We start from the raw sequence: 12,823 nt of genomic DNA on the forward strand, positions 1-12,823 counted from the left end.
CTAGATTTATTTTTGTTAGTATATATTTTTTCATCATTTTCTTTCAATATTTCTACATCCTTACAATTAAAGTGCATCATTTTTTGAGCAGAATATAATTGATGCTTTCTTTTAATCTTTGTTCTTTAATTGGAGTATTTAATCCATTTGCACTCCATGTAAGTACACTTCATATAATAAATGAGATCAGGGTGTGCAGTTTATAGAGCTTCTTGAATCTGTTGCTTGATGTCTTTAAACAGTTTAAATTCTCAATCTTTGTTAATTTAAATATTGTTTCTTCCTATTCTCTTTCTCCTCTTCTGCTGGAACTCTGATTACACATATGTTAGGTTTATATGTTTCATTTGTCTCTTATGCTCTTTTCTGTATTTTCCATCCCTGTTTTTCTTTGCTGTTCTTCAATTTGAATATTTAAACTGAGGTGTCTTCTAGTTCATTTGTCCTTTTCTTTTCTTGTGCTTATCATCACTTTTTAGTTTTATAATTTCCACTTGGTTATTTTAAAAAATAGATTCCATTCTTTTGGTGAAATTCTCCATCTTTTAATGGATCTCTTGAACATGTTAGTCATCGTCATAGTTAATCAAACCCTAATATCTGGTCACCTGTGCATCTCTTTCTATTCTCTATTTTTTCTCTTGGTTTTTGGGCATGTGTTACTATTTCCTAGCATGTCTGCTAAATATTGATTGAATACCAGACACTGTGGGTGAAAAATTACAAAAGATCTGGATTATGTTATCCTCCTTCAGAGAAGATTTAATTTTTATTTTTTCTAGTAAGACCCAAGCACCTTGATCCAGAGACTGGAGATGATTAAAAGCTAAATTTCAAGCTATGAGAGGGCCGGTTTATTTCTGGTTTCCCTTATTTTTAGGACAGTAGTTCTAAACTGAGGATGATTTTAACTCCAAAGGGACATTTGGCAATATCTGGGGGCATATTTTGTTGTCACAAATTGGTGGTGTGTGCTACTGACATCTGACACAAGTTGGTGGTAGGTAGAGGCCAGATATGCTGTTAAGCATCCTACAGTACACAGGACAGCCCTCCACAAAAACGAATTATCTAGCCTATAATGTCAACAGTACCAAGGTTAAGAAACCCTGCTCTAGGGCATAGTCCTTTAAGATTCTCAACTGAAACCTGGAGTATTTATCACATCTCCTAATCCTTGGCAGGCTTTGAACTCCAGGTTTTGTCTTTCAGTACTACCAGACTGCAAAAACCTTTGTTTACCTTTACAGGCTTTCAGCAGCTACTTTGCTTAGTTTTTCAGCCTCTTACCCAACTTATGGTTTAGGAATGAGGAAATGCTTTAAGTGGGAAAAGCAGTATTTTATGTTTGTATCAACTATCCAGGATCTTGGCCCCCCCAAGGCCTGTGGTTTGATTAATTTCTGACATTTTAAGAACATTGTTTTGTTTGTTGTTATTGTTTTGCATTTTATCCAGCTTTTACATTTATTTTTATTGTGGTGGTTATTAGTATCCAAGGTATTCTGTTACACCTGGAGTGTAAGTTTGCTATGCTTACATGTAATTGAGTCCATTTAACTCCATTTTGAATGTCCTTCAGCTAATAACATCTCCCGAAAGAAAACAGGTATACAGATTGCTTTAGAGTTGAATAACAATTATTTTGTTCACCCACTGATTTAAATAAAAACATGTTTAGGTTTTATTTTTTGCCCAGGTACATGATGTGCGAAAACATTTTAATAATAAGATGCTTTGCGAATATCTGCTCACTAGGTAATTTAGAAAAAACAGAAAGGATAAAGAAGAAAATAATACAAATGTTGTCTGCCATCCAAAACAGCACTAAAGTTTTGCTATAGTTCTTTTTAGTGTTTTTTCTGTGTATATTTAATACTTTTTTTCCCAAGACTAACTCATACACCTGTATTAATTTATTTTGCATTTTTGTTTTAACAGTTTTATTGAGGTATAATTTACATATCATAATATCCACCTAAGTGTACGATTCAATGATTTTTAGTAAGTTTAGAGTTATGCAACTGTCACCACAATTTAACCTTAGAACATCACCATCCGGTTAAAATGAAATCTCATGCACCCGCCTGGGGACCTGAGGCATGAAGAAGGGGACGGGACTGCCCTCCCACAACCAGGCACACTGCACCAGTGCCTCGGGGCCTGCCCAGGGACCCAAGGCATGAAGAGGACCAGACACACCTCACAACCAGGTACAACGCCAGCGCCAAGGAGCATGCCAAAAACATCGCCTTCATGGGGATGGCCCACCACAGCTACCACAATAACCATGGCTGCCGCGAAAGTGACTAGACACCACAACCACCATGCAGAAAGTCTGCCAACCACTGGAGTACATTGACACAAGGAGAGTCACCAGCAGAGACAAAGAAAAGAAGAGGATGTCTCTCTCCACAAAGCCCATTTCAGAGTGACAGAAGAAGCATCTGCTCTATGATAATATTGGGGGACATGATCACACCTTTCAGCATTGGACAGATCATCTAGGCAACAAATCAACAGAGTAACCATTATACTTTCAGGAGGAGAGAAGAAATCTAGGGTGATTAGGGGGGAGGGGGGAGGGAGAGGGGGATGGAGAGAGATTGGACAAGGGGCATAAAGAATAATTATGATTTGTAACAATACATATGCTAGTAATATCGATTTGATTGACATATCTCATTGTTGAACCCCAAAAATATGAAAAAGAAAAATAAATCTCATGCCCATGTATACTCACTCCTTGGTCCCACTCCCCACCCCAGGCAACCACGGGTCTATTTTCTGGCTCTATAGTTTTGCCTACATCTTCCATTTTATTTTATTAGTAAAGTTAACTTATTTTGAATGAAATAACCCAATTTTAGTTGTAGAATTCTTCTAGTCATATCTAAATGAAGTTTGAGCAAGTTCAAATAAGGATGTCTGTTGTGAGATATAAATTAAATTTGTGTTGGATGTGTGTGGTATGCAAATTCCTTAATAGATTATAGCATGTTTGCACCCATTATCTTAGGTATTTTTCATTTTCTTATTGCGATTTAATTCATATACCATAAAATTCACCCTTTTAAATGGTAAAATTTGATAGTTTCTATATATTCACAAAGTTATATAACTGCCAACACTTTCTAATTCAAGAACATTTTCATTACCACAAAAAGAAACCCCATACCCCATTATCAGTCACTCTCCATTCCCTTCCCCCACCCAAGTTTAGTTCTTGGTACACTAAACTTATTACTGTCTTTATTGGATTTGCCTGTTCTGAACGTTTTTTATAAACAGAATCATATAATAGGTGGCCTTTTGTGTCTTGCTCTTTCACTTAGCGTGTTTTTAAGGTTCATCCACGTTGTAGCATGTATCAGTACTTCATTCCTTTTTATGCTGAATAATATTCCATTGTATGAATATGTCACATTGTATTTATTCACTCATCAGTTGATGGACATTGGGTTGTTTCTGCTTTACCTAATAATATTTTTTACAGTATCCTGCTGTTGCATTAATAATATTTTAATTAATACAATTGAACTAATGAAAGGGGAGAAAATTATGATTTGGATGGTATATCTGTCCTTTTCTAATATTCTCAAGAATACATTAACCAAAGGTACTAGTAAAGAACAAAATGATATAGATTAAAAAAACAAAGCAAAAAAAGATAAGCAGAAGAGCTAAGCTTCTTTGAAGACTCTGCTTGATATGAAATAACTTTATACCCTGATTTTTCTTTATGCAAAATGTAATGAGCTACACTCTCAAAAACTGTTATGAAAACTGAAAAATAACTGTACAGAAACACCCTTAGAATAAGATTCTAAACAAAGAAGCAGTATACGTTGGGTGAATAGGGAAGTGACAGCAGTGGGGTTGATTCCAACTGGATACTTCTGTTGTTGATGGTAGAAATCCCTAGAGGGGAACTCCACAATGGCAATAAGATTGGAACAATGTTTTATTCCCTTAATTTCCTTGCTATTAGAGGAATCCTCTTTTCTTCATATCTTAGCACTCCCACATAGAGCATACCAATTAGTTTAATTGATTAGAGAAAGGGGCTCATGAAGCCAATTAATTTTTTTCTTTTTCACAGTGACAGGCTATAATCCTAACATCAGCCATTAGTGTTGCAAATATGGGTCATGATGAGAAACTAGGAGCATGTGATTCCCAAACTGGCTGTACATGTACACACACACACGCACTCACACGTACACACACACTCACACAAACACACACACATAATCTTCTCAGCTCCCATCTCACCACAGGAAAGCCTATATTTTTTTTAGGTGTCCCAAGTGATTGTGATGTACCTGATACGTTGACCAATCCAAAACCACAGATTTAGAAAAAAGCGTAATCTCTGCTAGGAAAATAACTTGATGAATATATGAGGATACTTCAAAAAGTTCATGGAAAAATTCAAATTATTTTTCAGTTCTATTTTTCCATGAACTTTTTGTAGTACACTCAAATTCTCTGAATTAGGTATATACAAAGGCTAGCAGAATCACTGTACATTGTAACTGTTCAGTGCGTTCAGAGCAACTGCCATATTGGAAATTTTTTTTTTTTTTTTTTTTGTCTTTTTCGTGACCGGTACTCAGCCAGTGAGTGCACCGACCATTCCTATATAGGATCCGAACCCGCATCGGGAGCGTCACTGCGCTCCCAGCGCCGCACTCTCCGAAGTGCCCCGCGGGCTCGGCCCATATTGGAAATATTTAAGGAGACTTGTAAAAAAAGATTCCATGAAGCATTCATTAATTAAAAATTGATTGAATGCCTATTGAGTGCCAAGCACAACGTTTCTGTGATAGTTGCTGGGGTGACAATCATGGAGCAAACAAAAATTCCTGCCCTCAAGCTGGGAATATAGCTATGTAAGCAAAAAATTACAATACGTGGAAGAAGTGACCGGAAGTCAGCCTGAAATCTTGGAGGCTATGAGGGCTGATAAGAGAGACACCTAACCTTCGCCCTAACAATAGTCCCTCACTGGGGACTGGGCTAGGTCACTACTATCCTAGAATGAGTAGGTGGATGAATAAATGAGACAGGGAAGGGCATTTCAGAAAGAGGAAACAGTGTATGCAAAGAGATCATGGTGTGTTTGGAGAAAGGGGAATAAAATGTGCAGGGAGAAGGTTGGGGCATGAAGCAGAGAAGGAGGAAAGGGCTAGAACTGGAGGACTTTTATATGCTGCATTAGGTATTTTAGACTTTATCCAATCAGATGATGATGTCCAAAGAGGAAATTGGAAGAATTGTTAGAAATTCTATTTAAATTTATTTACATCATCCATTTTAATTTTAACTGTTATGTTTTAAAATGTACATAAATATTATTTGTGTAGTGAATGTGTGTGTGTGTGTGTGTGTGTGTGTGTGTGTGTGTGTGTGTGTGTATTTGGTGCATGGTCAAAATTTGGGGGAGTTGAAGTCCACTGCCATGGGTAGTGAGGAGCAGGAGAAGAGTTTTCAGCAGAGGAATGACACAATCAGGGTGGCATTTTGGAAGTATTCCTTGGTACTGAGGCATCAGTAACCTACGAAGCTGTTTGTTGAATTGTAAGTTCGATTCTTGCAGCTAGGGCAAATTGCAGTTGTCTCTCCTCATTTTCTAGTAAGTTGGCATTCCTCTTGTCATTTAGCCTGTAATGTCCAGTCACCTCTGCTTTCCTGCTCTTTCTCATTACCTCCTACAGGAAGGCAAAGAGAAGAAGGGTCTTTTGAAAGGGAAGGGTCAGGGACAGGCCCACGGTCAGTCATCCAGCGAGGCAGCCAGGAGAACATGCTGTGGGGAATGTCGTGGGGACAGCCCCAACCTTCAGGTCTGTGGCAGTGTTTGTGCTTTGGCTATGCACCCCTGGGCCACTTCTAGCCACGACTGAGCATGGCGGGGGTGCTAGGGCCAGACAACGAAGGACCTCTCTAACAGGCAGGATCGCTCAGGGACCCCCAGACAGTTGTTGCAGTCTGAGGCTCTTCTCACCTGGTCCTCCTTCCTGTTCTCTCTCACTCCACAGATGTCAAACCTGCTTTGCCTGCCTTCCACTCTTTCCCCTCCCCTTGTTCATACACAGGCATATCCTCCCAAAAGTCTCCTGCTCATTGTATTAGTCTGCCCAGGCTGCCATAAAAAGTACCACAGGCTGGGTGGCTTAAACGACAGTAATTTACTTCCTCACAGTTCTGGAGGCTGAAAGTCCAAGATCAGGTGTCAGCAGAGTTGGTTTCCCTGAGGCCTCTCTCCTTGGCTTGTGGATGGCCGTCTTCTCCCTGTGTCCTCAGATGGCTTTCCCTCTGTGTGTATCTGTCCTCATCTCCTCTTTCTATAAGGACATCAGTCTTACTGGATTAGCGTTTACCCTCATGACCCCATTTTATCTTAATTACCTTTTTAAAGAGGTATCTCCATATACAGTCACATTCTGAAGCACTGGGCATTAGGACTTCAACATACGGATTCTGGGGGAACACGAACTCATAACTCTCATCATTGTGTCTTGGCGTCTGCTTCTCAGATGCTGGGTTAAACTATAGGAGATATAAACAGATAAAGTGTATGAAATGACCGGTGGCTCATATCTCCCTGCTCCAGTCTAACCTCACCAATCCAGTTACAAAAGTATTAATAAAAAATATACAAAAACATGAAAAAATGTGTTTTAAATATAAAATAAATCTTCAGTTTCTTGGATAATCCTTAACCCCTCAGAAACCTTATGAATCAGTCCATTTCTGTTGCTTATATCAGAAATACATGGAACTGGGTTATTTGTAAGAGAATGAAATTTATTGCTTACAGTTTTGGAGGCTGGGAAGTCCAAAGTCCAGGGAACACATCTGGTGAGGGTCTTCTTTGGTGGTAGTTTTACAGGAATGTAGGTGTTTTAGTCAGTTTTGTGTTGCTCTAACAGAATACCTGAGATTGGGTAATTTATAGAGGTAAGAGGTTTATTTGGCTTATGATTCTGGGACAGTTGCATCTGGTACGGGCCTCAGGCTGCTTCTACTCATGGTGGAGAAGTGGCAGGCAGCCAGTGGGTACAAGCAGATTACATGGCAATAGGAAGCAAGAGAGAGAGAAGAGGTGCCAGGATCCTATAAACAATCAGCTCTGGTGGGAACTAATAGAGCAAGAACTCACTTACTACCCCTCCTCCCCCAGGGAGAGCACTAATCCATTCATGAGGGATCTGCCCCCATGACTCAATCACTTTCCAACACTGCCACATTGGGGATCAGATTTCCATATGAGTTTTGGAGGGGACAACACATCCAAACTCCATCAGTAGGGGTCTCACAAAAATGGGGGAACAGAGAGAGAGAGATAGATTCTCATGCCCTCTCCTTTTAAAGCCCTCAGAACCATGCCCATGACCACCATTAAACCATCAACTTAATCACCTCTTCAAGGCCCCACCTTTCAATTACCATAATAGAATTTCCCACCCTCAATAGTCACAGTGGGATTAAGTTTGGGGGAGACATTCAATTCAAGGCTTCCACTAAAAGCATATGATAACAGGGAAAGCAGCAAGTGTCCAAAATAAATCAAATTCTTATCTGTCTCCCTTCTAAGTAGAGCAGATGACCCTCTGTCAGCGTGGCTGTCACAAGACAAGCATAGATTCATCTCTTTGAGCCTAACACTGGATCCATCACCAGCATGAGAACAGTCCTCTGCAGCCAAGATGGCAGACGCAAAGCTTAAAAAACTTGGGTTGGCAGAAATGTGAGTGAAAAATAAACTCTAGCAGAAATGTGGTGATTTTTGTCATTTGTTGGCTGACATCTGAATATTATTGGCAGTGCCTTAGGCATATTTTGCTTTAGTGAGTAGAGAAAATGCTCTAATTGATGCCCTTTGTTTACAATTTTCATTATGACATTTATAATTTTCATTATGTCTGTGGAAAATTCCAATGTCTTTCACCTTCTGGTGAAAATTTCTGGGTGTTTGGCAGTGTACCAACCAGCAATTATTTCAATAGAGAAGAACGTCTTCTCTTACTCAGCAAACACATTTTATTACTTGGAAGGTGGCTCTTTATTAATACTATCAGGAAAATACTAACATGATCCTTAGAGTTTATGGCTATCCCCTCATAAATGCTTTTTCTTCACCCATTTTTATGAAGGGTGTGTCGACCTGCAATGAGTGCCCACTGTACATCAAATTCCTTATGAAACAGGACTGGGTTGACTCAGGGTGATAAAAAACAGGTGCAGTCTTTGTACACAGTATGCATTAGTATCATTATTACAGTCATTGCTCTCCTTATGCCAGAACCACACTGTGTTGAATACTGTAGCTTTAAAGTGAGTTTTGAAATCAGAAAGTGTGAGTCCTTCAGTTTTGTTCTTCTTTTTCAATTTCAATTTCTGCAAAAACGATCATTGGCATTTTGATGGGGATTGCATGGTACCTTGGATTAAATGTCCCCCCCAAACTTAATCCCCACTGTAACTGTGGAAGGTGGGAAATCCTTTTATGGTAATTGAAAGGTGGGGCCTTGAAGTGGTGACTAGATTGTAGGACTATGCCATAGTGAATGGATTAATAAGGTTGTTCAAGGGCATGGTTCTGAGGGCATTAAAAGAAGAGTGAATGAGGAACTCTCTCTCTCTCTCTGCTCCATCATTTTGTGCCATGTGAGATCCCTGGGTCACTGTTGTTACCACCAAGGCCTTCACCAAATGTGTTCCCTGGACTTTGGACTTCCCACCTTCCAAAACTGTAAGAAATAAATTTTGTTTTCTTACAAATCACCCAGTTCCGGGTATTTTGTTATAAGCAACAGAAACAGACTAATACAGATGGACTCTGTAGATGTGGGAAATATTGATATCTTAACAATAATAAGTTTTCTAATTCATGGACACAGGTATCTCTCCATTTATTTTAGATGTTTTTTCATTTCTTTCAGTAATGTTTTATAGTTTTCAGGTACAAATCTTACACCTCTTTGGTTAAATTTATTCCTAAGCATTTTATTCTCCTGATGCTATTGTAAATGGAATTATTAAAATCCACCTTTTTAGGGCCGAGCCTGTGGCGCACTAGGGAGAGTGCGGCGCTGGGAGCGCAGCGACTCTTCCGCCGTGGGTTCGGATCCTATATAGGAATGGCCCGTGCACTCACTGGTTGAGTGCCGGTCACGAAAAAGACAAAAAAAAAAAAAAAAAAAAAATCCACCTTTTTAAAATGTAAAGTTTAATGAGTTTTAGTAAATTTATGCTATTGTACAACCTTCCCCAAAATCTAGTTTTAGAACATTTGTATGAAGTTCCCTTGTGTCTATCTGCAGTCAACCCCAGCTCTCACGCTCCAACCCCAGGCAACTTCTTTTTTTTTTTAAAGGATGACCGGTAAGGGGATCTTAACCCCTGACTTGGTGTTGTCAGCACCACGCTCTTCCAAGTGAGGTCACCAACTATCCCTATATAGGGATCCAAACCGTTGGCCTTGGTGTTATCAGCACCACACTCTCCCAAGTGAGCCACGGGCTGGCCCCTGCCCAGGCAACTTCTGATACATTCTGTCTTCATCATTTTGCCTTTTCTAGAAACGTCATATAAGCAGGTACTTACATACATATAAAATGCATTTACAAACAACGCACCATCTCCTCATTCCTTTTTTGCTCTCTCACAAAACTTACATCTTAGTTTGTCTAGATTGTGGCCTGTCCAAACAACCTCACCTCTTAAAGTATCAGTAGTTACCAAATGAGAAAATCTTGGCTCATCCTTATCTCAGAGGAATATGTCAAGAGCCAAGCTAGCCAGAGCAGGCTTGATGGGGTTAGTTCTGGAGAAAACACCCACATCTGTGTGTAGTCCTGCAGGTGTCTGAGGCTTGTGAATATGTGCTGAGCTTCTGTTGGACAAATCTTCCACAGAGAGAGTAGAACTGAGGAGTGTTATGGATTCTTTCTCTTTATTGAAAACCAAAATTACAGATGTTGTTCAGCCACTGTTTAGAATCCACTAGAATCTGCCACACATGCTTAGCTCATTAGAATAAAGACTGTGAGTGAGGTTCAAAAATTGATGTTAAAAGCAAGGTTGCATTATTGCAAGGTGGATGAAACGGAATTAGGAGCCAGGTAGAGAATGGGAGCCAACCACCAATGCCAATATTTTGATTCAAACATAGCTCCACAGTCCAAATCTAAAGCTTCTGGAGGATGGCCCAGGCCCTGTAATAACTATACAGTTTCCTGCTCTCCAGTTTCCCCTGGTAGCTTTCATCAGCCATCCCTTTGAATTCCCAAGACACCTTATTTGTATTCTTGCTCAACAGTTCTCCTAAGGAGGGCCAAAGCATGGCTAACAATGACTGCAAGTGCTTTCATTAGCACAGATAAAAAGCTCATTTACTTTAACCTACATATCTCCCTGCCAACTACAAAGGCAATACAAAGCTCAGATGTTACTAGAAGTTGCTGGGCACTTTCCTATTCCAAATAATAAGAACACCAGGTTTCTTACAATGCACCAAACCTCTTATCCTTGGATTTTATAAATTCTTCAAAGGGGGGGAAATGGGATAGTGTTTTGATTGGGGTGAGGGGCAGAGGGCCTGGATGTTTGATTTGTTTGAAATTAATGGGGAAAATATTGAACCAAAATTCTTATGAGTTATTGTCATATCCTTGTTTGTTCTCTAGGACAAAATAAATATGTCTTGATGGCCTACTATGTGCCAGACACTGTTCTAGATCCTGGGGTATAGCAGTGAATAAGACAGACAAAAATGCGTGCTCTTCTTTTATTCTAGTGGGAAGAGACACACAATAAACAAACTAAATAAATGTGATCTAAGTGGTGGATGATGGTAAGTGCTAGGGAGAAAACTGAAACAGGAAGGGCCCAGGGAGTTCTGAGTGAGGTAGGATGAGCAATGGCTTGGATTTTATTTATTTATTTATTTACTTATTTTGTCTTTTTCGTGACCGGCCCGGCCATTCCTATATAGGATCCGAACCCGCGTCGGGAGCGTCGCTGTGCTCCCAGCGCCGCACTCTCCCGAGTGCGCCGCGGGCTCTGCCCGCTGGCTGGGATTTTAAAACAGAGTGTTCATGGAAGCCTTCACTTAGGAGGTGGGAGGTGAGTAATGACCTGAAAGAGGTGATGGACCAAGTCGTGCCAGCATCAACCGAGCAGGCCAGAGAGAAGGACAGCAGGGCAAAGGTCCTGAGCTGGGAGAAAGGCTGGTGCGAGTAACCACGAAGGGCTGGGGAGGCTGGAGGGGAGAGATGGAGCGGGGGTGGGAGGAGATGAAGCGGAAGGTGACTGAGAAAGGGGCAGGTACCACGAGGACTCGTAAGCCATTATGATGACCTCCTCTGTTTCCCAGGGTGAGATGGGAGCCAATGGAGGCTTTTGAGCAGAGGAGGGACATTATTTAGTTCTTAACTTTTTCTCTGGCTGCTCTGTTGATTGTGTGGAATGAAATACGTAGCACCACGCTGGGTACATAATATATGATCAGTGAATGTTTGTGCATTACAAGTGCATGCAAGTTATCCTTGAATGGAAATTTGGAGCATTTCCCCCCATAATTCCATGGTCCTGAAGTGACACCTTCTATAACATCTGGACAGGTTGAGAACATTCGCCATCCATTCATTTACTAAATGTTTATTGTTGGATGTCTACAATGTGTCAAGCACTGTTTTAAGCACTAGGGACTCAGAGGTGAGTGAATAAGCTAGAAAAATACATGCCTCAACGGGGGCTTTCATTGGAGTGGGGGGAGGGCAGACAATGAACAAATAATATGTAAATAAACAAATACATATACACACATATATATACATACATGGATATGAGGCATCTTCAAAAAGTTCATGGAAAGATTTGTATCATCTTTTAATTCTATTTTTCTATGAACTTTTGGAAGTACCCTCGTGTACACACGCACACACACCCACACGCACACATCAGGTTGCAATAAGTGCTAAGAAGATAAAGTAGGTAAGGGGACAGTGAGTGGCAGAAGTGAGGGGCTATTGTAAATAGAATGGCAGTGATGTTCTTCTTGAGCGCACCCATGTTTGTTGAGTTTCCGCTATGGACATGGCACTGTGCTAGGTTCTGAAGCGTTCTCTGTTCAATTCCAGTCCTCATGGGACTTAGAATCTGTGGTAGACAGAATTCTGAAGTGGCCCCTAAGATTTCTGCCACCCTGGTGTACATGCCCTCCATAATCCCAGAGTCATGGTGTGATAATCGCTCCTGTGATTAGGTGGTAGTATATGGAACAGCTGCCTTTAAGAAGAGATTACCTGGGTGAGCTTGACCTAATCAGGTGAGTCCTTATCAGGACCAGGCTCATCCCAAAGAAGAGATTTGAAGCATGATATGTCAGGAAGTTTCTCCACTGCTGGCTTTGAAGATGGAGAGGGTCACAGGGCAAGAACGTGCAAGTGGCGTCTAGGATGTTACAGCAAACCATAGTCAACAGCCACCAAGGAGACAGGGCTCTCAGCCCTAAAACTATAATGAACCAGATTCTGCGAACAACCTGAATGACCTTGGAAGTGGATTCTTCCTTAGTCGAGTTTCCAGACAAGATTTCAACCCAGCTGACACCTGAGCAGACAACTCAGGCATGTTGTTCTTGGACTTTGGACCTACAGATCTGTGAGATAATAAGTAAATATTATTTTTAAGCTGCTAAATTTATGGTAATCTGTTATGGGGCAATAGAAAACCCATATAACATTCTAATAAGGGGACATAAAAAATAAATCAAGGGCCAGCCCGTGGCTCACTCGGGAGAGTGTGGTGCTGA

The sequence above is a fragment of the Cynocephalus volans genome, chromosome 5, assembly GCF_027409185.1.
Source record: "Cynocephalus volans isolate mCynVol1 chromosome 5, mCynVol1.pri, whole genome shotgun sequence".
Taxonomy (NCBI): domain Eukaryota; kingdom Metazoa; phylum Chordata; class Mammalia; order Dermoptera; family Cynocephalidae; genus Cynocephalus; species Cynocephalus volans.